This window comes from Schistocerca americana, chromosome 3 (genome assembly GCF_021461395.2).
Source record: "Schistocerca americana isolate TAMUIC-IGC-003095 chromosome 3, iqSchAmer2.1, whole genome shotgun sequence".
Taxonomy (NCBI): domain Eukaryota; kingdom Metazoa; phylum Arthropoda; class Insecta; order Orthoptera; family Acrididae; genus Schistocerca; species Schistocerca americana.
The window spans coordinates 41,808,256-41,832,840 of record NC_060121.1 but is presented as its reverse complement, the minus strand read 5'-3'; the positions used below and the strand labels follow the sequence as shown (position 1 = coordinate 41,832,840).

General features: G+C 42.0%; 1 protein-coding gene across 1 annotated transcript in view; it reads left to right on the top strand.

The window, feature by feature from the left end:
* The window catches only part of LOC124607003 (collagen alpha-1(XVIII) chain-like), a 939,249-nt gene that overhangs the window by 671,803 nt on the left and 242,861 nt on the right, over positions 1-24,585 (top strand). Inside the window, exon 4 of the mRNA XM_047139151.1 lies at positions 15,803-15,917. The gene's annotated coding sequence lies outside the window, so the exon portion shown is untranslated. The remainder of the gene's footprint in view (positions 1-15,802; positions 15,918-24,585) is intronic.

The window sequence follows — 24,585 nt, the reverse complement described above, 5'->3', positions numbered from 1 at the left end:
AAGTCTTATGTGGGAAAAGAAGTGTTTCTGTTAATTATTGATTCTAAGGGTAGACAAGCAAAGCTGGAATTATATGACGAAGTCTTTCAGGATGACGAGAAATCACCGATAAGTAGAATTAAAGTGGTTCCTCCAAAATCTGCTCCTCTTGTTCAACCTTGGGACATCTATTTTTACAGACAGGTAAAAAATCTAATGTTATATATACAAAATTGCTCTTGCCTAATACGTTCCCGCGAATTACGCCAGATAATATTGTAGAAACCGTACAATGTTTCAGCAAAACAACTGCCCGCCATCTTCAGGTGCTACTGTCGCGTCGCTGAGGAGCTCGCCAATTTATATGCTGGCTTTCTGGAACAGCGCAGGTGCCAGCGGGGGCATAACGTCATCGAAGACCAATCGTGGACGGCGTCGAGTACCAGAACCCTCTGCTGGAGAAACGGGTCGCGGTCTGCGGAAGCGCGTCGCGGCGTGGGAAAATGCGGCCGGGAGCGACGGACCCCGATTTAAGCATCTGCGCTAAGGCTTCCCATATGCGTTGACTCGGTGCGGTTGCTAATCTGCGGCTGACGGTTCCTTAGTGCCCCCAAGGCTGGCTCCCAGGCTTTGCTCAGGTGAAACCCTGTGTCTCTGTTTATTAGGTCACTAATTATACGTATTTCGACCGCCTCTTTGATGACGGAGTTCCAGTATGTGGAAGCATACGAGAGGATCTTGGTTTCTTCATAGTTCATACCGTGTCCCGTCTCAAGGCAGTGTACAGCAACCGCAGATTTCTCTGGCTGACCCGACCCAACCTCGTGTGACGTTTATGTTCGTCGCATCTGCCTTCAACCGTACGACACGTATGGCCAATATAAGACTTCCCACAGTGGCACGGGATTTTATATATTCCTGGTCTCCTCAGGCCGAGGTTGTCTTTAACAGAGCCCAGCATTGATTGCACTCGTGCTGGAGGCCGGAAAACACATTTAATCCGGTATTTCTTGAAAATTCTTCCCATCTTAAAAGACACGCCACCGACATACGGTAGAAAAACCAACCCCGTGGTGTTCTCTGCTTCTTCAGGCTGTTCTTGAGGTTTGGGGCGTGCTGGCCGAAATGCATTCCGGATCTGCTTCTTGGAGTACCCGTTCTGGGCAAACACAGAGCGGAGACGGCTAAGCTCTGTCGATAAGCTGTCCTGATCTGAGATGGCTCTAGCCCTATGCACTAGCGTCCGTAATATACCGCTGCGCTGTGAGGGATGATGACAGCTCGTAGCTTGTAAATACAAGTCTGTGTGCGTAGACTTCCGGAACGCACTGTGACCCAAGGAGCAGTCTCGTTCTCTAATAACCAAAACATCCAGAAACGGGAACTCACTATCTTTCTCTACCTCCATGGTGAAACAGATGCTTGGATGAATTCAGATGTTTCAGAAAAGGAGGAAGCGTTGCTGTCCCATGCGGCCATACCACAAACGTATCATCCACATATCTCCAAAAACATTTGGGTTTCAAAACCGCCGTCTGAAGTGCTTTGTCGTCGAAATCTAGCCCCACTGAACCCACGTAAAAGACATGTCTGGTGGAACCCAGAATTTGACAAGATTCAAGAAGAAAGACATCATTCTTGGTTAAAATTTCAAACACACAAAACAGAGGAAAATGCAGCCAACCTCAAAAATATCAAGAAATCATATTAACAGAATCTTCCGTCGGTTCTTGGTAGAACAACATTATAATAAATGAAAAGCACCATTTTGCTTTTGTTCTACAATATTACTTTCATCCATACATGTATTTTTTCGTCATTACTAACTTTACGACAGGATCGGGTATACAATGTAAAAGGCATATTACTATATACATAACTAGGTCTAGATTGGGACTTAGTATCTATTCCACAATGCCAGGTCTTGTAAGCAATGACATCTCGGTCGGCGAACCATTCCAATCCAGGTAGAGAGGCATTCTCACATCGCACAATAGCTGGAGTAAACCGCCCACTTCCAGTACTCCCTGTGCCAGCATCAAGATGGCCTTGTAAGCCGAAAACCGGTTTACAATAAAAGTAATATTGTTGAACAAAAGCAAACTGGTGCTTTTCATTTATTATATCAAGAAATAGTTACAGGCAAACCAAGAGACAATCACAGAAAGATCTAATCGACTCAGTAGAAGAAAATTACCATAAAACCAATTCCAGAGACTTTTACAAAATGTTTGGAAGACAGTTACAAAAATTTACCCCTCCCGCGTTAATGCTGAAAAGGGAAGATGGAAACATAGCACATAATGACAACGAAAATGCCGAAATTGGCAAAAGAATTTAGTAAACTTTTGAATTGTGAAGAACCCCAGGAACTTTTAACAATTAATACAGACACACTCATCAAGACTCCACATGATCTCATAAATCCTCCAACAATCCAAGAGTTGGAAACGGCACTCAGAGAGATGAAAAATTATAAGGCATGCAGAGAAGACCAAGCTTTTGCAGAAATGTGGAAATATGCCAGTGATACAGTTCGAACATCCTTACACACAGACCTAACAAAAATTTGGATAACAGAAAAATTTCCTGAACATGGACCATAGCTATAATCCACCCACTCCACGAAAAAGGAGATAAAAGCAACAGATAATTACAGAGGTATCTCTCTCTTAGATTGCACATACAAGATTTTCTCCAGAATCCTTTACAAGAGGATCAAAGAGCAACTAGAGGAAGAATTAGGTGAATACCGAGGAGGCCTCAGACCTTGGAGAAGCTGTGCAGAACAGATCATCACTCTAAAATCAGCCGTAGCATATTATAAGAAACGAAATAATATGACTCTATCCATAGACCATCTGTGTTAAAAATCTTAAGAAATTTCGGTCTCCATACAAAATTAATCAAATTGATAGAACTCACCTTAACCAACACTGTATCGAAAGTCGAGTTCAGGGGGAAACTCTGAGCCATTCATCATAAAAACAGGTTTAAGACAAGGAGATTGCTTGTCACCCCTGCTGTTCAACTGTGCTTTAGAATACATAATGAGGGAATGGTGCAAGATTAACACAAAGAACATCCAAATTGGAAGACCCAAAGACAACATAAGTTTAAGTTGTCTAGGATTTGCTGATGACCTTGCTCTCTTCTCCAACAGTATTCAGGAAACCAAACAACAAGTTGTCTCACTACAGGAAATAGCACAGAAAACTGGTCTCAGAATATCCTTTGAGAACACAGTCATCACGTTAACTGACCCACCATTCACTCATAAACAAAATTGCTACAGGAAACCAAGAAATGAAAAATGTAGATAAATTTAAATATCTGGGAGAAATCATAACATACCCGTCAAGGAAAAGCCAACATGGCATAACAGAATAAATAAATTGACTAGAGCACAATATATCACCAAGAACACATACAAGAAAAAGAGCCTGTCAATAGCAACAAAATTGAAAAACTACAGAACAGTCACTCAACCAGAAACAACGTACGCAAGTGAAACAATCATCGAAACAATTAACACTACACAAACAGACAAAATACTCAAAATAGAGAGAAGAATGATCAGAACGTGCATCAACAAATCGTACCAGAAAGATGGACACTGGAGAGTAGCTACAAATGAAACAGTCTACAAGAAAATAGAACCGGTAATGAGTACAATCAGGAAGAAACGCATTTAATTTTTCGGACATCGAATCAGAACACCAGAGAACAGGATCATCAGGAAAAAATAGAAAAATTGTGGAACAGTAAGTGCAACATTAAGTGGATTTCAGAAATCAAGGAAGATATGGATGAGCTACAGATTACATTGGAAGACCTAAGAAACAAAACTGACAAAATCAGGAAACTCACAGACAAACAAACCAGACTGCAAACGAGAATAAACAAACAGACAATAGGAAGGGTGATTTCCGACGAAGCAAGAAGGATGAGATCCGAGAGAATGAAGAAGTACTGGGCAGACAGGAAACTGAAAAATTCCTTGTATAAAGTTAGCTACAGTGGTCCAATAAAGGCCATAAAATGTAAATAATAAATAAAAAGACAATACTGTAAACATCTTTATACAAAATAAACCCTACCCAAATTCGTTTTACGGTGGTTTATAAGCTTTAATTACCTTCATCAAAAATGCATTTAAAGTTATTCAACTTTTTAAAAATAAAATAATAATTGTAACTAATGTTTTACGCAAATTAGCTGTAACAGTGTTTTCATAAACAAAGTAAAATTCTTTATGATTCAATTGATAATATTTTAAGTCATTAACACAATTTAAAATTTGTTATATTTTTAAAACAACTAGAAAAACAAAATGAAAAGTCAGACGAAGGTAGGACCGAACCTGGGTCGCCCGGCAGGCAAGCGAGTCCTCTGCTGCTGTACGCTATCACCTGACCTGTATATGAGCGACGCCTAAAACTTTGTAGCTCTTTTTCTCGAAAAATTCTGACCAGTGCACTTTACAACATTTACCCTTGAGGTATACTGCTAACCTGCGAAGTCTCATGCCGAATTGAACTTCCGAGACTGTAAGTCCCCTTATTATACTTTCTTTTGGTCGAATTATATTTGGAGTTCGCTAGTAATTAAAAAAATGCGTATTTTTGATGAAGTTTTTTTATGGAACTAAAATATCTTGTCTAATGGTTGTCGTATTTCTCGCTGTGGCTGTCATTTTGATTTCCATCTGTCTGGTTTGTGATTGGCGAATCCAGACACGATTCAGGTGTAGTATCCATGTTGCAGCTTCCTTCCGTCTGTACGTACCTCCCGCGTAAATTCGCCTGCGTACGTTGCTAAGAAATACCCTTCCCGGTAATGCTTCATGCCCAAGGCAACCATTTCAGAAATTGAAAATATAAGTGAAATTACTAACAGAATTTTTGCAAGCCGACTGTCACTAAACTAGACAAAAGAATGCATGAGAGAAAATATATAAATGAATGAGAATATGCAGAATTCTTGGATGTGTATTTTGACAAGAAAGTGAACTGGAAATCACGTATTATAGATCGTATACAAAGCAGAGGAGCACGAATAATCACAGGTTGGTTCGACCTACAAGAATGCGTCATGCAGATGCTGATAAAACTGGACTAGCAAACATCGGAAAATAGAGGAGAACTATTCCGTGTAGACCTAGTAAGTTTCAAGAACCAACTTAAAGTGATGAAACTCGGAATGTGTCGTGGGCTCTCCGATCCGTGACGTCAACGTGGTATTTTAGCCGTGAGTCTTCCCACTGTCACAGGAAGCTTCTTCGCCGACCGTTTGTGCTGACAACCCTTCACGTTTTGTCCAAGGGCTATGCACATAATACAAAGGCATGTTTAAATGTTGTTGTTCTCAATTTTTTATTCAGACCTTTCTATTTTACCTTTATTACATCACTGCAGCAAATGAGTAAAGTTCTTGTCTTATTTTATAAATTTTAATTTCTCACTCAATTTTTTTGTGAGAACGCCAGAGATTTTAAACATTTTCTGGAATCCTCCGTGACGTTATTTGTATTCTTATAATGTCTTTCAGCCTTTTGTCAAAGTTTGTATATCTTTTTCTTCTTTTTTGGAGAGGAAGGCCAATGAAATCTATTTTAATTTCATATGTAGCACATACTGCTTCCTCCATCGGATACTGTACGTTCGGATGTTTTTGATTTATTGAAGAGTTCACTTTCCTATGCCATCCTTCAGCGACATTCGTGGTTAAAAACATTCCACATTTCAATAGTAGGATTTTCCATCTATTGAATGACGATATAGTCTGCGAATTTCACGAACTTTTCTCCACTGAGCATTTCCTCCATTATTGCGCTGTTTGGTAGATGTTCCACACGTGTGGTCAATCAATCGGACTGCTTCTCTTTTGCCGTATTCCTCCGTTAATCCCAGTTCTCACACAGGATTTTCTCAGCTTCTTCTCAACCGAACGCCAGAATTCTTTTGTCAGGAACATCGTCAGTTCCAGAAAACTATTATCTTACGTTAATTTGAAAATGTTTTCTTTCGGTTGAATCTCCGAACAAGTGCCACGCATCTGGATCGTAGCAATAGTTTCTCTTGTTACCTCACACGGATCAGTCTTGGTCTTCTCGTAAATCAGCATATTTGCGACGAAATCAAAACTTTTCTGTTTCGTATCTTGAAATCCCTTTTAAAAATTTTGAAAATAGGCATTGTCTTTTCTTGTTGGACTCTTTTCCTGCACCTATACGTTCGTTTCTTAATCTGTGCACGTGTTTCGTCAGATGGGCAAGTACGTTGCTGTTTAATCACGATTCTGCGATTTGCAATTTTTAGACGGTCGCAGAACTTACTACGTTCAGAATTCACGCACAAGCAGTTCGTATATTCATGACATTTTCAGTTACCGATGACCGTCTTTGGGAAGACACCGCTTCCCTTTCGTTGTTGTAATTATGTCCGTTAACCACAGTGTTCTAGAGATCAAGTAACTTAGGAGTAAGAAACTATACGAAAGCGAAGGCTGTTGGCGAGGGCGCTGTCTGACGGACGATCAGTCTGTCTGACTGACCCGCGTAAATCAGCAGTGGGGGATAATCCTGTTGGAAAACCCACGGTGCAAAACTGGTCGGCCGGAAGTTCCACATCTACAAATAACACGGTCTGAGAGCTCACAAACCCGAATACACTCCAACACCCTACGTATCGCTCCCGTAGGCATCGCGAATACAAGTTTAATCACAGTGCACAGACGGGCGATCAAGCAATTATTCTTCCCGCACTCCGCATGTGGATGGAGCGTCGGGAAGTCCTAATAACGGATACAATGAGAGGTGCCTTCTGCCACGCACATCGCAATGGTTTGCAGAGTATTGATGTAGATGTCTTTTCAAATACGTGATCTCTGCAGGTTTTACGTTACGGATACAAGCGGACTGTGGAGATGACAATGTAAGAAAGTTGACTTAATTTTGTGAAAGTTTCAAAAAAATTATTTAGTTGCTTTAGTGTTTGAAATGTGCAACATAGATGTCAGCCTGATGAAGCACCTGTGAAATCAGTTTTGACTGTGATTAGACCCAGTACATACATCTGTGTGCGATGCTGTTACCGATTCTACTGTTGTTGTTAGGGTCTGGTTTGATGCAACTCTTCAACGCTAGCCTATGCGGTGCAAGCTTCGAATAACTACTACAATCTACGAACATTTCAACCTGTCTGCTGTATTCATCTCTTGTCTCCCTCTACAATTTTTACCACGGCACTTCCCCCAAGACTAAACTGGTGATTCCTAGATGTCTCACAACGTATCTTATCAATCGCTCCCTTCATTCAGTCAACTTATGCCATATTTCCTTTTCTTCCTAATTCTATTCAGTACTACATTACTTATGCTGTCTACCCATCTATTCTTCGGCATTCACATTTCAAAAGCTTCGTGTCTGAACCGCTTATCATTCACGTTTCAGTCCAGTACCTTCGCCGGCCGGAGTGGCCGAGCGGTTCTAGGCGCTACAGTCTGGAACCGCGAGACCGCTGCGGTCGCAGGTTCGAATCCTGCCTCGGGCATGGATGTGTGTGATGTCCCTAGGTTAGTTAGGTTTAAGTAGTTCTAAGTTCTAGGGGACTGATGACCTCAGAAGTTGAGTCCCATAGTGCTCAAAGCCATTTGAACCAGTACCTTCCGAAAAGACGTCCTAGCACTTAAATTTGTCTCACATGCCTTCAAATTCCTCTTTTTCACAAATGCTTTCCTTGCTATAAACAGTCCTTATTTTATATCCTCCCTGCTTCCTCTATCACCGCTTACTTTTCTGCCCAAACAGCAAAAATTCATCCCGTTTTCTAGTCTGCTTCCCTCAGCATCGCCTGATTTAAGTCTACTACATTCCATTACCCTTCTTTTGCTTTTGTTGATTTTCGTCTTACATCATCCATTCAAGTACATGTGCATTCCGTTTCGCCGCCCGTCCAAGTCCTTTGCTGTCTGACAGAATTACAGTCTAATTCCTTCTCCAAATTATTCTTCGGTGTCCTTTACTGCTTGGTTAATATGCAGATCGAATAACATCGGCAGTCTGTGATTTTCATAAGAAATGAAGCGCACAGTTATGTAGATCGTGCATGTTGTTGTTGTTGTGGTCTTCAGTCCTGAGACTGGTTTGATGCAGCTCTCCATGCTACTCTATCCTGTGCAAGCTTCTTCATCTCCCAGTAACTACTGCAGCCTACATCCTTCTGAATCTGTTTAGTGTATTCATCTCTTGGTCTCCCTCTACGATATTTACCCCCCACGCTGCCCTCCAATACTAAATTGGTGATTCTTCGATGTCTCAGAACATGTCATACCAACCGGTCCCTTCTTCTGACAAGAAGTTGTGCCACGAACTCCTCTTCTCCCCAATTCTATTCAATACCTCCTCATTAGTTATGTGATCTGCCCATCTAATCATCAGCATTCTTCTGCAGCACCACATTTCGAAAGCTTCTATTCTCTTCTTGTCTAAACTATTTGTCGTCCACGTTTCACTTCCGTAGATGGCTACACTCCATACAAATACTTTCAGAAACGACTTCCTGACACTTAAATCTACACTCGATGTTAACAAATTTCTCTTCTTCAGAAATGCTTTCCTTGCCATTGCTAGTCTACATTTTATATCCTCTCTACGTCGACTATCATCAGTTATTTTGCTCCCCGAATAGCAAAACTCCTTTACTACTTTAAGTGTGTCATTTCCTAATCTAATACCCTCAGCATCACCCGACTTAATTCGACTACATTCCATTATCCTCGTTTTGCTTTTGTTGATGTTCATCTTATACCCTCCTTTCAAGACACTGTCCATTCCGTTCAACAGATCGTGCACAAGAAAATGTATGTGATTGAAATTTTGTTATTCTCGTCCTACGAGTGGGAACGCTGTGTCCATCCCCGGTACCGCCACATTGCCGAGTCTTGTCATCGGTCTTCCGCACTCGTCCTTTTGGACAGACGTGCTCGCATCGGCAGCCAACTCGTCTGCTGCGGCTGGCAGCTGCAGCTCCTGTCGCCTCGTGCGAAACTCGGCTCAGCCCCGGCCACTCTGGTTCCCGCTGCTGCGCCACGCGCAGACTCCCCTTACTCGCTTTCTCCATTTCTCTCGAACCGAACCGCAATCGCAACACACTGCCCGTCCAAAAAGTTCCCACACTCGTTTTATTGCAGCTGCGTAGGTGACGTTAGCGTTTTAAGTACGGTGGCGCTCTGAACTGACGACTCGAAACAACAGATGTCAGTTGTGAACAGGGGTTTAGTGGGCGTGTAACCGAAGTGTGTGAACGCTGTTGTGCCACAAATCGCAGTGGAGCAACACCTCTAAATCAGGCGTCCGAGACAACCTATAGAACGTTTTGAAGAAGAGAAAAGTGAGTACAAAGTTTGTCCCGCACGCTCTGACTCCCGAATAAAAACGACGACGCGTGGACGTTCGCGACGATTCTATCGAAATACAAAACGCGGACAACTCTTTTCTGGGAAAAATCATCGCGGATGAGGAGACTAGGTGTTATCAATGCGAACCTGCCATAAAACGACGAAGTGCAGAAACTCACGTGAAGTGTCAACGCTTTCCAGACACTTTTGTGACAGTTTCAGATGATTGTATCTCAACGTTCTGTGCGTTGTAATCCGGGGGGAGGGGGGAGCTAGGTAGAACAATGAAGCATTGAAACTACCGTCTTGACTTTTCTCTATTTCCATTAATAGTCTCGGAAATTTTTCGACTGGCACATATGTCTTAGTATGTACCAGGAACAAGGGAGCTTCGCAAGAACACTTCCTGTGTGAATCTAAGAATAAACTCCACCTGTAGTCAGAAAAAGGCTTTCGTTTTACTATATGCTGAATAACATTTCAGTCTCTGTGTATTCACCTTCTAGTGTGTCGTACTAGTTTTTACAGCATCTGCATCCCTTATCGTACACTGTCTCTTGCACCTTTTGTTGACAAAAAGGCTTTTTTGTTGAAACGAGGTACAAGACGTCGAATGAAAGGACATACATTGATACAGCGAAAGCCATTGCAGCTGAAGGTACATTCACATTATCTGAAACGTCACGTTGCAAAAATAAAGCTTTTATGTGACTGAACGCGAACTTCAGGCATAAATCTTCTTCAGTTGCGAAGCTCACAATTAACTCGGACGTAATAAACAATATCCGTCATATGGTAATTGTAGACTATTTAGTATCGTATGCGTCTACAACACTCAGAAGAGTAATTCATTTAAAAGTGGAAGGGAAAACTGAAAGTAGATTTTAGAAAGATCAGTCTGATTTTGAGAGGAATAGGGGCACCAACGCAGAAAATCCGTTGAATTCGTAGATTCGCTGAAGGCTTTGGCTACATTGGAATGGAATACAAAGTTTCCAGTGTGGTATCAAAGCCGGAGATGAAACAGTAAACTGGTGAGCCACGAGGGACCAAAACTAGGACAGGCGCGAGGCAGGCCAGGGTTGCTCATCGTCATCCCTCAGGTTTATTTTATATATTCAAGAGGTACTGATGGAACTATCGTCGTAACGGAGTTGTTCGTCGCAGCAGAAATTCTGCACGGTCTGTTCGCTAACGACACAACGGTGGTTGCGAAAAGCGTACAGGAATGTAGTTAAGTCTGTCCACGCAATGACACATGTTAGCTGGTGGCTAAAATAAATGCCATAAAGCACAGCAGGTAGGAATGCTGGACAGCTCAATGGTGAACGTGGACAAGAAGTTCCATAAGCAAAGCATGTAAATAGAAAAACAGCAAGTAGCAAAGGCTGCACAAGTCAAACTGCCTGTCTATAAAAGGAAACAGCCGTTAACATCTCAAAATTCTAAACGTTGAAACCGGGAGAGAGTCACGAAAAATTATGCTTGGAGCATAACAGCGTGATGCTGTGAAACGTGGACAGTGAGACAGACAGAAATCAGACGATTAGAAGCCTTTCACGTTAGACTGCTCAAGATGCGAGTAAGGAGTGGAAATGGCGTGCAGCGGGTCAGCTGGGAACTGTGCCCGATCAGGAACGGATAAATGGAAGAGGCGAAATAGTTTGGCACATATTATGACCTGAGTCGTCGGTGAAAGTCGTAATTGAATCAATGGTGGAAGGAAAGAGTGGTCTCAGCATGTAACCAGGTTGTTGATGGGTGCAGGAAGTAGTGATTATTCTGACAACTGGCAAGAGAATAGGGTATTTACATAGGTTAAAAATATGATTCGGCTTGTTGTTACATGTAAATAGCATTTATGGTTACTATTCTCACAAAACATCTGTTATTTTTATGTTTTAAAAGCTGAAAAATCATTAAATATCAAAATCTGGTCACTTGATTGAAAACGGTCTGTTATGGCTGAAGTCACAGACGAGGAGCAAGAGGAAGATATACACCTTGTTACAGGAGCTTTAGCCGATAGTACGAGGCTTTTACGTACTTCTTTTTCTGCAAACTGTTTAACTATTTAGTGGTGGAAAACGCTGTTACAACTTTTAGGTAACAATAGACCAAAGTCTGCAGGCTTTCGTGGCCGTTGTCACTGAACTTAAAATCTTCTGGGTTATTAGGCCGCGTCATGTTTCTTCTAAAATGATCGACCCCTCTGCTGGGATCTTCCTCAGGATCTTGTGGTGTCCTTCGTTTTAGGATGTACACAAGCGACCTGCCAAATTTGAGCCGAATCGGTTGGTCGTGTCTGAGGCCTTCCCCATGTCGGATGCATAGAGCGTCTGCTATGTAAGCAGGAGATCCCGGTTTCGAGTCCCGGTCGGGGCGCACATTTTCATCTGTCCCCGTTGACGTATGTCAACGCCTGTAAGCAGCTAAGGGTGTTCATTTCATTATAAAAAATTGTTCGTTGTAGTATTTTTGGAGATTCAACCCCTAAGGTGTTAAATAAGGGATGAAAATTTTTATGGAAGTATTTAATTGAATCTAAATTTCTGAAAATGTGTGTTTGGCTTTTCGGTCAGAAATAAAATAATACTATTTTGTCTAATACTGACATGGTGAGACAGTGGCTGTGTATAATTAATGTAGGTTAGTTCTTACCAAGACGAAAACAGCAACAGACAGTGGCTGGTTGCTGTTTCCTTCTTTGTAAGGACTAACCTACATAAAATAATACGTTTCGGTGTTTCTTGGAAATTCAAGCCCTAAGGGGGTGAACCAGGAAATGGAAATTTTTATGAAAATATTTCGTTTTATTAAAAATATTTTAAGTTAAATCTGTAAAAATATGTGTTAGGGGATGAAAATTTTTATGAAAATATCACCACAAGAAATGAAAGGGCAGGATTAACAAAGATCTCCAACTGCAACTACCAGAATCGCCCTTTAGTTAGAAGTACATTTTGGAAAGATCATGCTTCTGTGGCTTTAATTAGCGTGAAAGGGTTAGAATACGTTGCAACTTGGGAACAACATAAAAATTAAATTACAGAAAATAAAAATACGTGTGAAGACCGTACAGTCTACGTGAGTGAAGCAGCCGGCGCTAATAAAGACAAGTCATAGTTTAACGTTGCTACCAGAAATCACGAATTTTACTAAAGATTTTTACACGTTGCTCTAATAAACATTCGGACGGACATAGGTTATGTATCATGCCTAATACCTGAAGATATATATCAAAAAGAGTTTTGCATAACCCCAGTTCCCAGAACTCCTGAAAATAGACGTTGACTTTAGATATTGTATCACAGACACAGTCCCTTTGACTGTTCAGAGATGTCACTAAACCCGCCCAGAGATGTAAACAACCATGCATGAGCAGCGCCTATTAGACGAAGGGGGTCCGACAGCAGATCAGTTCCAGTCATTCCAGTCATCCCCTAACACATATTTTCGTAGATTTAACTTTAAATATTTTTAATAAAACGAAATAGTTTCATAAAAACTTCCATCTCCTGTTTCATAGCTCGTACTGTCTGTAGTTCAACCATGCCTATACGGTCAATACCGCGGTTCGATCGCGTCCGCATTGTTACTTTCTGCCAGGAAGGGCTGTCAACAAGGGAAGTGTCCAGGAGTCTCGAAGTGAAAATCGATTGGTTCAATTGGCTCTGAGCACTATGGGACTAACATCTGAGATCATCAGTCCCCTAGAACTTAGAACTACTTAAACCTAACTAACCTAAGGACATCACACACATCCATGCCCGAGTCAGGATTCGAACCTGCGACCCTAACGGTCGCGCGGTTCAAGACTGAAGCGCCTAGAACCACTCGGCCACATCGACCGTCCGTCTCGAAGTGAACCAAAGCGATGTTGTTCGGACATGGAGGAGATACAGAGAGACAGGAACTGTCGATAATATGACTCGCTCACGCCGCCCAAGGGCTATCACTGCAGTGGATGACCGCTACCTAAGGATTATGGCTCGGAGGAACCCTGGCACAACGCCACCATGTTGAATAATGATTTTCGTGCAGCCACACAACGTCGTGTTACGACTCAAACTGTGTGCAATAGGCTGCATGACACGATTCTTCACTCCCGACGTCCAAGGCGAGGTCCATCTTTGCAACCATGACACCGTGCAGTGCGGTACAGATGGGCCGAACAACATACCGAATGGACCGCTCAGGGTTGGCATCACGTTCTCTTCACCCATGACTATCGCATATGTCTTCAACCAGACGATCGTCAGAGACGCGTTTAGAGGCAGCCTGGTCGGGCTGAACGCCTTAGACACAATGTCCAGCGAGAGCACCAAGGTGGAGCTTCCCTGCTGTTCTGGGGTGGCATTAAGTGGGGTCGACGAACGCAGCTGGTGGCCATGGAAGGAGCCGTAACGGCTGTACGATACATGAATGCCATTTTCCGACCGATAGTGCAACCATATCGGCAGCATATTGGCGAGGTATTCGTCTTCATGGACGACAATTCGTGACCCCATCGTGCACATCTTGTGAATGACTTCTATTAGGAAAACGACATCGCTCGACTACAGTGGCCAACATGTTCTCCAGACATGAATCCTATCGAACACGCCTGGGATAGGTTGAAAAGGCTGTTTACGGACGACGTGACCCACCAACCACTCTGTGGGATCCACGTCGAATAGCCCTTGAGGAGTGAGACAGTCTGGTCCAACAGTCCTTGCCGAACTTGTGGATAGTATGCCACGACGAATACAGGCACGCATCAGTGCAAGAGGACGTACTACTGGGTTTTAGAGGTACCGGTGTGTACAGCAATCTGGACCACCACCTCTGAAGGTCTCGCTATATGGTGGTACAACCTGCAATGTGTGGTTTTCATGAACAATAAAAAGGGCGGAAATGATGTTTATGTTGATCTCTATTCTAATTTCCTGTACAGGCTCCGGAACTCTCAGAACCGAGGTGATGCAAAACTTTTTTTGATGTGTATGTGTAATCTAGTTGCCGTCTTTTTAAGTTTTCACTATCAAAGGAGTACATTTTATGGTACCAAATCATTTTATTGCTTCTGAAAATAATCCCGTTTAAAACTTGTACACTTTTACGCGTGCGGTGCTGGAAGGATTCGACAGCTTGTTCGACCAAGAGAACAAAATAAATCGCAAGGCGATAAATCAAGAAAATAAGGAATATTAATTTCATCTCTTTCTCTGTGAAATAATCAATTGTAAGACTTACTGTGTGGCCTATGACGTTATCATGATGGAGGGAAAAGCGAAGTTTTCGGTTGTTTTTCCTAATTATGTTAATGAATTGCGGCAGACAAATCGTTTTGGACGCAGCATTAACTGTACTTCGATTCTCTAAAACAATGGGTGCGACAAGTGTGGTGTAGCAAAGGAGCCGTGGTGCTTGTGGATGCTTCGTGAGCGAACAACTTGTGTTGCTTTCCGCTCATCCTGGAAGTCACAAACAATTGACTGACTATTAGTTTCCATATCGTACGTCTGTCTACAAGGTTTCATCTCCTGCTGCGAAGTTCTACGCGGATTTTGCATTCCCCAATTTTTTTTTTTTTTTTTTTTTTTTTTTTTTTTGCTTTTCTTCACGCCATCTGTCACGAGAATGTTTTTGTTCGATCAAATTCTGAGGAGTCCATCGGGAACAGATCTTTTTGAAAGCCAAATGTTTATTCATAAACGAACGCATTCCAGTCATCGATTTGGCTAAGTGTGGTTCTACCTCACTGTGTGTCACATGCTGCTGTAAACAGTCTGAAGTTGATGCAGTACCAAAACTTGAACGAAGAGATTCGATAAACTGTTGTTGACTAAGCCCTCTACGAAAATCGTAAACAATTATTCACCGGAAACCTTCACGTGGAACTTCCGTTCTTTTCACAATACTGTTTTGTTAAACGCTCGCTGTAAATACACTGCATAGCAACGTTCTGAGATGTCATAATTTTAACAACGACAAGTGACAGGTTTTATAACACCGGGATAGCACCATCTGGTGACTGTTAATAAAAACTTAAGACGTAAACCTCTTACGAAACATCATAAGGAAATGTCAGCCGATTTGTTCGTTTTATCGCGTAAATAATCTGCTGCAAATTTCTGTAAGCATTTAGAATACCAGCATAAAACGATTTATCAAAAAATTTACTGTGTTTGCTATCTTCAGTGCTGTAATTAAGGTCTAAGAACAGTGTATGAGAAGGGTTGAGAAGCTGTTTTCCTCTGTCATTTCTCAGTGAGTATTGTCTCACAGTAGATGCGTATAAAGTTTTAAAAAATCTTCTATTTCCTTTTCTTTCAAAATATGACGTTCTACAGAGGTTTCAATCGTTAGTGATTACGTTCTTCCATATTTAAACTAATGATCGCGGAGCAAGAGGGTAAGACTGGTGATTCGTGCGTTCCAGATCGACCAAGAAGACGGCGGCGACGAGTCCCCGCTGTCTGCGTCCGAGGGCAGCGGCCGGGGAGACTACGGCGGCATCATACCGCCGCTGCCACCACCGCCTCCGCGGCCAGAAGGTAAGGAACCGACGCGTTGCGTCTGCAGCTTTGCTCACGTTGCTGTACCTGTCACTCAACACGCCGTGACGCATCTTCGTCTAACTATCGCCATCTGTGGGAGCAGTCGATTGTCTAAAATTTGATCTACTTTCGAATTGGTTTTTCGAACCTTTTACCCAACCATAGTCGTTTCTATCAGTTTAATAAGTCACGGCTGCAAAATATTAACGCGAATTCTTTACAGACGAATGGAAAAACAGATAGAAGCCGACCTCGGGGAAGATCAGTTTGGATTCCGTAGAAATATTGGAACACGCGAGGCAACATTGACTCTACGACTCATCTTAGAAGATAGATTAAGAAAAGGCAAACCTACGTTTCTAGCATTTGTAGACTTAGAGAAAGCTTTTGACAGTGTTGACTGCAATACTCTCTTTCAAATTCAGAAGGTGGCAGGGGTAAAATACAGGGAGCGAAAGGCTATTTACAATTTGTACAGAAACCAGATGGCAGTTATAATAGTCAAGGGACGTGAAAGGGAAGCGGTGGTTGGGAATGGAGTGAGATACGGTTGTAGCCTCTCCCCGATGTTATTCAATCTGTATATTGAGCAAGCAGTAAAGGAAATAAAAGAAAAATACGGAGTAGGTATTAAAATCCATGGAGAAGAAATAAAAACTTTGAGGTTCGCCGATGACATTGTAATTCTGTCAGAGACAGCAAAGGACTTGGAAGAGCAGTTGAACGGAATGGACAGTGTCTTGAAAGGAGGATATGAGATGAACATCAACAACAGCAAAACGAGGATAATGGGATGTAGTCGAGTTAACTCGGGTGATGGTGAGGGAATTAGATTAGGAAATGAGACACTTAAAGTAGTAAAGGAGTTTTGCTATTTGGGGAGCAAAATAAATGATGATGGTGGAAGTAGAGAGGATATAAAATGTAGACTGGGAATGGCAAGGAAAGCGTTTCTGAAGAAGAGAAATTTGTTAACATCGAGTATTGATTTAAGTGTCAGGAAGTCGTTTCTGAAAGTATTTGTATGGAGTGTAGCCATGTATGGAAGTGAAAAGTGGACGATAAATAGTTTAGACAAGAAGAGAATAGAAGCTTTCGAAATGTGCTACAGAAGAGTGCTGAAGATTAGATCGGTAGATCACATAACTAATGAGGAGGTATTGAGTAGAACTGGGGAGAAGAGGAGTTTGTGGAACAACTTGGCTAGAAGAAGGGATCGGTTGGTAGAACATGTTCTGAGGCATCAAGAGATCACCAATTTAGTATTGGAGGGCAGCGTGGAGGGTAAAAATCGTAGAGGGAGACCAAGAGATGAATACACAAAGCAGATTCAGAGGGATGTAGGCTGCAGTACGTACTGGGTGATGAAGCAGCTTGCACAGGATAGAGTAGCGTGGAGAGCTGCCTCAAACCAGTCACAGGACTGAAGACCACAACACAGTCGTTTCTGGATAAAAATGTTAACACTTTTTGGAGAAATATACGTATACATAACTCTTATTATTTTTTAATGTAAAACAGTTTTAATACAAGTAATGTATGATACGTCTGAGGAGAGTTACACATTACGATAGGTTACTGTTACTGCTTCATTTTCAGTTTTTGAGAAATTGCAGCTGTGTGGCAGCCCGGTGTTCTGACCCGGATGTCTGGCTTTGGCGGCCAGTGCTGTGCCGTTTGTGTTACCGAACACGAATTGCGGATTCAGCATGCCGATAACAATGCAGAGGCTCTCCCGTGACGCTATGGGGTTAGAATACAGAAGAGTGTCAGCCCAAATACTTTTCGTGGTGCAATTAGTTTTCGTGACGTCTGAGAACGGTAGGTGACTCGTTTCACTATTCTCGCAGTGTCATTTCAGTATTAGACCGTGCGCGTTGTCAATTCACGGCAAGAGAGGGTGGTTAGCGTGGCGCGTTCCCAGACAATTTGGGTCAACGCACACTGCCAATGTTTCAACATTCAGCCGCTGTTGTGGAACACGAAGCATTGAGGATGTGCCAGTCGGCAGTTGCATGCAGTGAACGACACCAGCTGGTGGCTGGTACCAACAGACTATGTGGCTCGTAGCTACACCGAAGAAAACACAAGTGAGCCGTGCCTTTTTAGAGGCTACCAGGAGGGTAGCACGCAGCTCCAAGGTACGCGAACAACGCGCGCAAGGGAACACCTCGGTCAGTGATGCCGGATTCTCTTCACCTCCGTGGGCTGGGTTTGTTTGACGCCTGATGATCGTCATAGGAGCATTCCGAGGCAGCCCCACGCATTGAGAAAGATGGATTAGTCATTTTTTAGGCATGTATCACGCACGGATGCCGGACGTCTCCCTTCATTGTCATTCTGTGCAATATAGGGACAGGATCCTCTACTACAATGTCCTGCCTACTGTCAACATTTCGGCAATAGGTTCGTCTTCGCAGGCGGTAATGAACGAGCACACCTCGTGAACCCCTTTTTCCAGAAGACAAGAATCAACCGGATGGAAGGGGCTGCAGTATCCACTCCTAGAACAAAGGAAGGAGTGCTAGTCCTTGAGGTTTCGCAGGGGAACTACTGTGAAGTCTGGAAAGTAGGAGACGATGTACTAGCGGAAGTATAGGCGTGGAAACGGGTCGCGAGTCGTGGTTAGGGAGCACTTGCCAGAGCACACTCCGCTGATAGAGAAAATTCGTTCTCTTTTATTCAGTTTAATGGAGTTTATTCATTCATTCTCTGTACCTAAATCTAAACCCACACAAGTTCGTGAATATACTGATGGTGTCAAACTTTTATGAGGAGCTTGAAGATATTTTTGCAGAGCTTAATGGCTGCTCAACGGGTCCCACATAACTCAGCCAGTGCTACAAATCGTGGCCGTTGACGGCATTCAAACGGAAGACGATAAAAGGAAAGCTCAGTTACTAAAGCTGTCTTCCGAAAAATTTTCGCCGAGGACGAATACAGCGCAGTTTCGACTCTCGCACGGATGTCAAAATGGCAGATATAAAAGTAAGTGAACACGGTACTGAATACCAACTGAAGACGCTCGACGGAAGAAAGGACTCTAGACTTCGATTCTAAATGGAATATGCGCCACCCACATTTACTTTTTATTTGGCTTCCTTAAATTCTTAGGGCAAATAACGAGATGGCTCGTTCGAAAAGGACACAGTGATTTTCTGTCTCATTCCTTCCCCAGTCCAAGCTTACGCTTCTCCTCTGAAGACCTCACCGTCGACAGGACGTTAAATTCTAATCTCCCTTCATTCGAGTATGCGGAATAACCGGCGCCTCTTCTAGCAGGTGTATCGTACGTCGCTGGAACATCATCACGGGACGTAGCAGTCTCTAAGTGCGCCATCAGGGCGGCGCGCTGAAATACGGACCTAATTAGCTGATGTCAGCTTGTTGTAGAATTATGGAATATATTCTGTACTCGCGTATGATGACTTTTTTGTAGACCGAACAGCTCCTCCGTAGAAATCAGAACCAAACATGAATCGTGAGAAACTTAGCTGCCACGAGATTGTACGTGTGCATAGCGGATTCCACGTTGTTGGCGTGTCGTTTGACTTCCAGAAAGTATTCGATGCTACTGTTCAGTGCCGTCTAGTTAACAGAATACGTTCTTACGGAAACCATGGGTGCAAATCGATTAAAGACTTCCCAGGAAACAGACTCCAATACCTCGTTGTTAATGGGGAACCGTTGTCGTGTGCGAATGAAATGTCCATTTTACCTCACGATACACTGAGAAGATCACCGATTTTCGTAATATGCACAAACAACCTAGTTTACAATGCCTTCAAGTTTCGTAGGCTGTTCGCAAACGACACAGGTGTAACAGAGCTTCATGTGCTTAAAAATAGTTACAAAATGGGACGAGACTGTTTGCAGATAATCACCGGCGCTCGCTCGTAGGTTGGTTCGACAACGCGCTCAAACAGATGACAAGAGGGTGTCTCAGGATCGGTCACTGAGATGGGTCGTAACTGTGTAATATTTAGGGATCTCTATCAGCATCGTTTTAAAGTAGAACGCCCTAGTAAAACCAGTCACTGGAAAGTAGATTTCAGCCGGATGTCTCACAATAAGGAGGACGCTTACAAAACCCTCGTTCGTCCGATTGCTGAACACTGTTCGTCACATCTGCTGCTTTAAGGGACGAGGTGAGCGAATGTCCAAAGAAGAGCTACGTAATATGCCACGGTTCGTTTTTTAACGCGTAACCGTCACAAAATTATCCGCAAAAGTCCAAAGGGAGGCACTAGAGGAAAACCATTGTCGATCGCAGATAGTCTTGATCTGAAAACTCCAGGAGCCTACACACTGGCTTTTGACAGTGCTGACCGGAATATACTCTTTGAAATTCTGGTGACGGACGTAAACGTTAGGGAGTGAAGGTTTATCCACAACTTGTACAGATACCAGACTGCTGTTATAAGAACTGAAGGGCATGAAAGAAAGGAAACAGAAGGGAATGACAATGGATGGATACAGGGTTGTAGAGTCTTCCGTGCTATTCAGTCAGTACATAAACCATGCACTATGAGACGCCAAAGAGAAATTTGGAAAGAAAATTGAAGTTTACGGCTAAGAAATAAATAATTAAGGTTGGCTGAATACATTGTAATTTTGTCAGAGACAGCAAACAAGCAAATGACTTGGAAGAGCAGTTAAATGAATGGATAGTATCTTCAAAAGGGGTTGTAAAATGAACACCAACAAAAGTAAAAGAAAAAGGTTGATGGAATGTAGTCAAATTACGAGTAAATTAGGTAACGTTGATGGAATTAAATCAATAAATTAAACTCTAAAAGTAGTAAACGAGTTTCGCTTTTCGAGCAGCAAAATAACTGACGATGGTAGAAGCATAAAGAACATAAACAGAAAACTTTCAGAAGGAAACACCTCTCTGAAAAAGATAAGTATATTCACATCTAATACAAATTTGAATGTTAAGAAGTATTTTCTGGAAATATTTGTTTGGAATGTAACCTTCTACAGAAAAGAAACGTTAACGACAGACAGTACAGACAAGAAAATATAGGAGCTTTTGAAATACGGTATCACAGAAGAATACTGAGTGTCATACGAAAAGATCGAATAAATAATGAAGAGACACTGGATCCAATCGGGGACAAAGTAAATCTTTGTCCCAACTTGACTAAAAGATATGATTGATTGGTCGGACGCATTCTTAGGTTTCAAGGAATAGTCAATTTGGTAATGGAGGGGAGTGTGGAGTCAGACCAAAGCTGGAACAGAGTGAGCAGGTGCAAAGGGATGCAGGTTGCTGTAATCTTACTCAAGACAGCCTAGTGTGAATAGCTGCAGCAAACCAATACCACAGCAATAGCGTCCTAGCGAAAAGCGGCGAACATTCTGTGCAGATCCTCCAACTTAAACTTCGCTTAAACAACACGTGAATATCATTAGAGACATTAAGAAGCAAAAAGAGGAGGGCTGACAATGTTTCTTCCCGGGAATCATGCAAAAGCGACGCCGGTGCTCTGTATGGTGGCCTGAGTACGAGAGGTCTACTAGTTGGTGCACAACAGTGTTGCGGAAGGGAGCCGTGGACAGGTTGCGTGGCGTACACGTGGTAGCGCGAATGCATAGCACCGTCTTTTCAAATAGAAATAAATACCTGCCGAGCCGAACTTCTGAGGAAGTAGCGCAGCAACACACTGAGTTTGAATGTAATGAGGGATATGCCACGTTAGGCTGAGTAGCCCAAGATTCCATGTTATCAAAGATGTGTGTAAATGCAGTTCAGATTGTGTCTTTAAGATAAAAAATACACGTATCTTAATGCAAGAAAATAGCTTCAACGTAAAAATATTTCCAGTGGTTCATATTTGTTCTAGTAACAACTAAACGTCGAGAATAGGAGCTGAGTTTCTTTGAAAATGCTTAAAAAGTCCACCGTTAATTTACTAGCTGCCATTTCATTGCACCAATTATCAAACGTCTCCACATCTCGTCTTCGGCTTCAGTGACATTCCAGATCGTTCATCTTGAAGTAGCTCTATCGACGATATCAACTGGATCCATTAGTTCTTGGCGATACCGTCACGAATAGACATAAAGGAGACCGTTTCGTAGCACCATGTTTTCCTGGAAGAAGGGTTCCTAAAACCCATAAGGAACGTCATACTCTTCCAGATAAGATGCTGACAGAACAAAAAATTTTATTACTGTCAAATAGTATAAACTGTCAGTTCTGTATATTTAAAATTGATAATAATGCGTCTTCTGTAATAAGAAATAACCTTGTGGGGTTCTGTTACAATCATAACTATTCAAGGTGGTTTGGAGTCAATGCCGTGACAGTCAGTTGGCGCTGATCACATACTGTGAGATCCACTATTAGACCACTTGACAGTCACAACTGTGATTATATATCATGTTGTATTGGCATTACCTGTAATACAGCCCCACAGGTTATATTTTATCATTGATGGTGTTTTTGGTGTATGTTCACTAAGCTAGACTGACAATTCATGATACTTGAATTTTTGGTAAATATAGTTTTTCAGTCAGCAGCCTTTCGTGGTGAAAATGACGTAATTTAACTATATTCGAGTCGTGGGGCACTATTTGCATAAAATAAGCGTTATATATTTATTAATGGGGCATAAAATTGCAGAACCCGGGAAGAAATTCATATCCAGAATTTATTAAGAACAAGATAATGAACGAATCTCACACGGAATAGCAAAACTTGTTTCAAAAGGAACAAGAGATCTTATGAAAGTGTTAACAACATGGTCATAGTCTGATAAAGGAGTTAAGACCTCTGTGAAGAGTTGCAGAGGCTGATAAACGGCATCAAATTGCACTAGAAGATGATAATGAGAGGATTTAGTATCAGAGCAGGACCAAATGTAAAGGACGATTTATCTGTGGGAAACTCCGGATATAATAAGATCTCAGAAATAATACAGTTCATATATTAGTAGAATTTACAGCGAGCAACATGTATATTGATAACAATTTATTCTGGAAGAAATCAAAAAGAAAATCACGTGGCAAGGAGCAAATAGAACAAGAAATAAAACAATAAAAAATTTTACGGCCTATGACGATCCTAAACCACTTCAGTACTTCACGTGATTATAGATTCAAAAGATGTATAGGAAATATAGACAGAATGCCACAGAAAAACATACTCAACGAGCAGAAAAATATAAATGCAGGATCTTGTTCTTCTGCCAGTCCAGGGTTAGGTAGGGCGTGTTCCGGTCTCACCATCTCATCTTCGGTCTTCCCACACTTCTCTTGCCCAGGGTGTATAGTGCATTGCTACTTTAGGCAGTACACGTTCTCTCTGTTTTTCTTTGTATTGGATGAATAGGATAGGATAATTTATTTATGTTATAAAATGTAAATTATACAGGCGTAAAGAAAAGGTGGAATTATGTGACAACGCTACTTATTCAAGCAGCAAAAGATGTTACAGATACGAACAGAGCAAAAGGCGAATCACGGAAACTTGTGGTGTGCAGATACCTCGCTTCAACAGATAATTGGCAGGCGGCGAAATGCCTGACAATAGAGAGGCACTCTAAAAAAAATGGCTCTGAGCACTATGGGGCTTAACTTCTGAGGTCATCAGTCCCCTAGAACTTAGAACTACGTAAACAGAACTAACCTAAGGACATCACACACATCCATGCCCGAGGCAGGATTCGAACCTGCGACCGTAGCGGTCGCGCGGTTCCAGACTGAAGCGCCTAGAACCGCTCGGCCAATTAGCACTCTAAGATTGTCTGTATATTTCAAGAGAAGAATCACAAACTCAGTCAGTAATTAATGCAATGATAAGTTGGAAGCAATTCCAGCTGAGGCACAAGAAGCAGTTCGAGATACGCAGAAACGAAAGGCTTGTGGATTATCATCAGAAAAGGTTAAAGCTGGAGGCAAAGTAATTAAAAATGAATTTGCATAATCGTTTTCAGAATGACCCCCAAACTGGATCAGTGCCGTACTTACTGTACTTCGTAAGAAAAGAAACAAACCGGACATAAAAAATTAGTCATATCTGCTTTCCCTCCGTAATATACAAGGCATTCACGAAAATTATCATCAGAGACGCGGAAAAGATGGGCAATTGAAAGAAGCTAGCTTCAGAATGGGGCAATGAGTGTATATTACCACTGTGTTTGGAACTGATTCAGTTGTAACAAGTCTGCATTTACTGTCCTAGAAAATGAAGACCTAACTGAGTATATACCGCAGAATTTATATATCAGTGCTACGACTTCCATTAGATTTTATCAAAATAGTGAGACGTTTGGAATTAAAGAAGGGCTAGACAGAGATTCCATGCCGCCAGACGTATTCTCAGTACGTTCTGTGGAGGTTTTCCGATCCCTACACTGGGAAAACAAAAGGAACGTGTCGCAGCCGGAAAACTTTTATTTTCTTGAAGAAATTGTAGCGTTCATCGATGGCGCTGATGAATTTCAGCACAACGTAACAGCATTAACACAGCAACTCTGAAAGTGGGCCTGAAAATCCAATTCAGTAATGTGAAGCAACGTATAGCCAACGCTACAAAAAAATAAAATAGTAAATATTAAGAACAGAGCGCTAGAACCAATTTAAGAGCTTCTGTATTTAGAGCAGTTGAAAAAAAAACTATTAAATTTGACAATGGAAGAAATAAGTTAGAATGGAA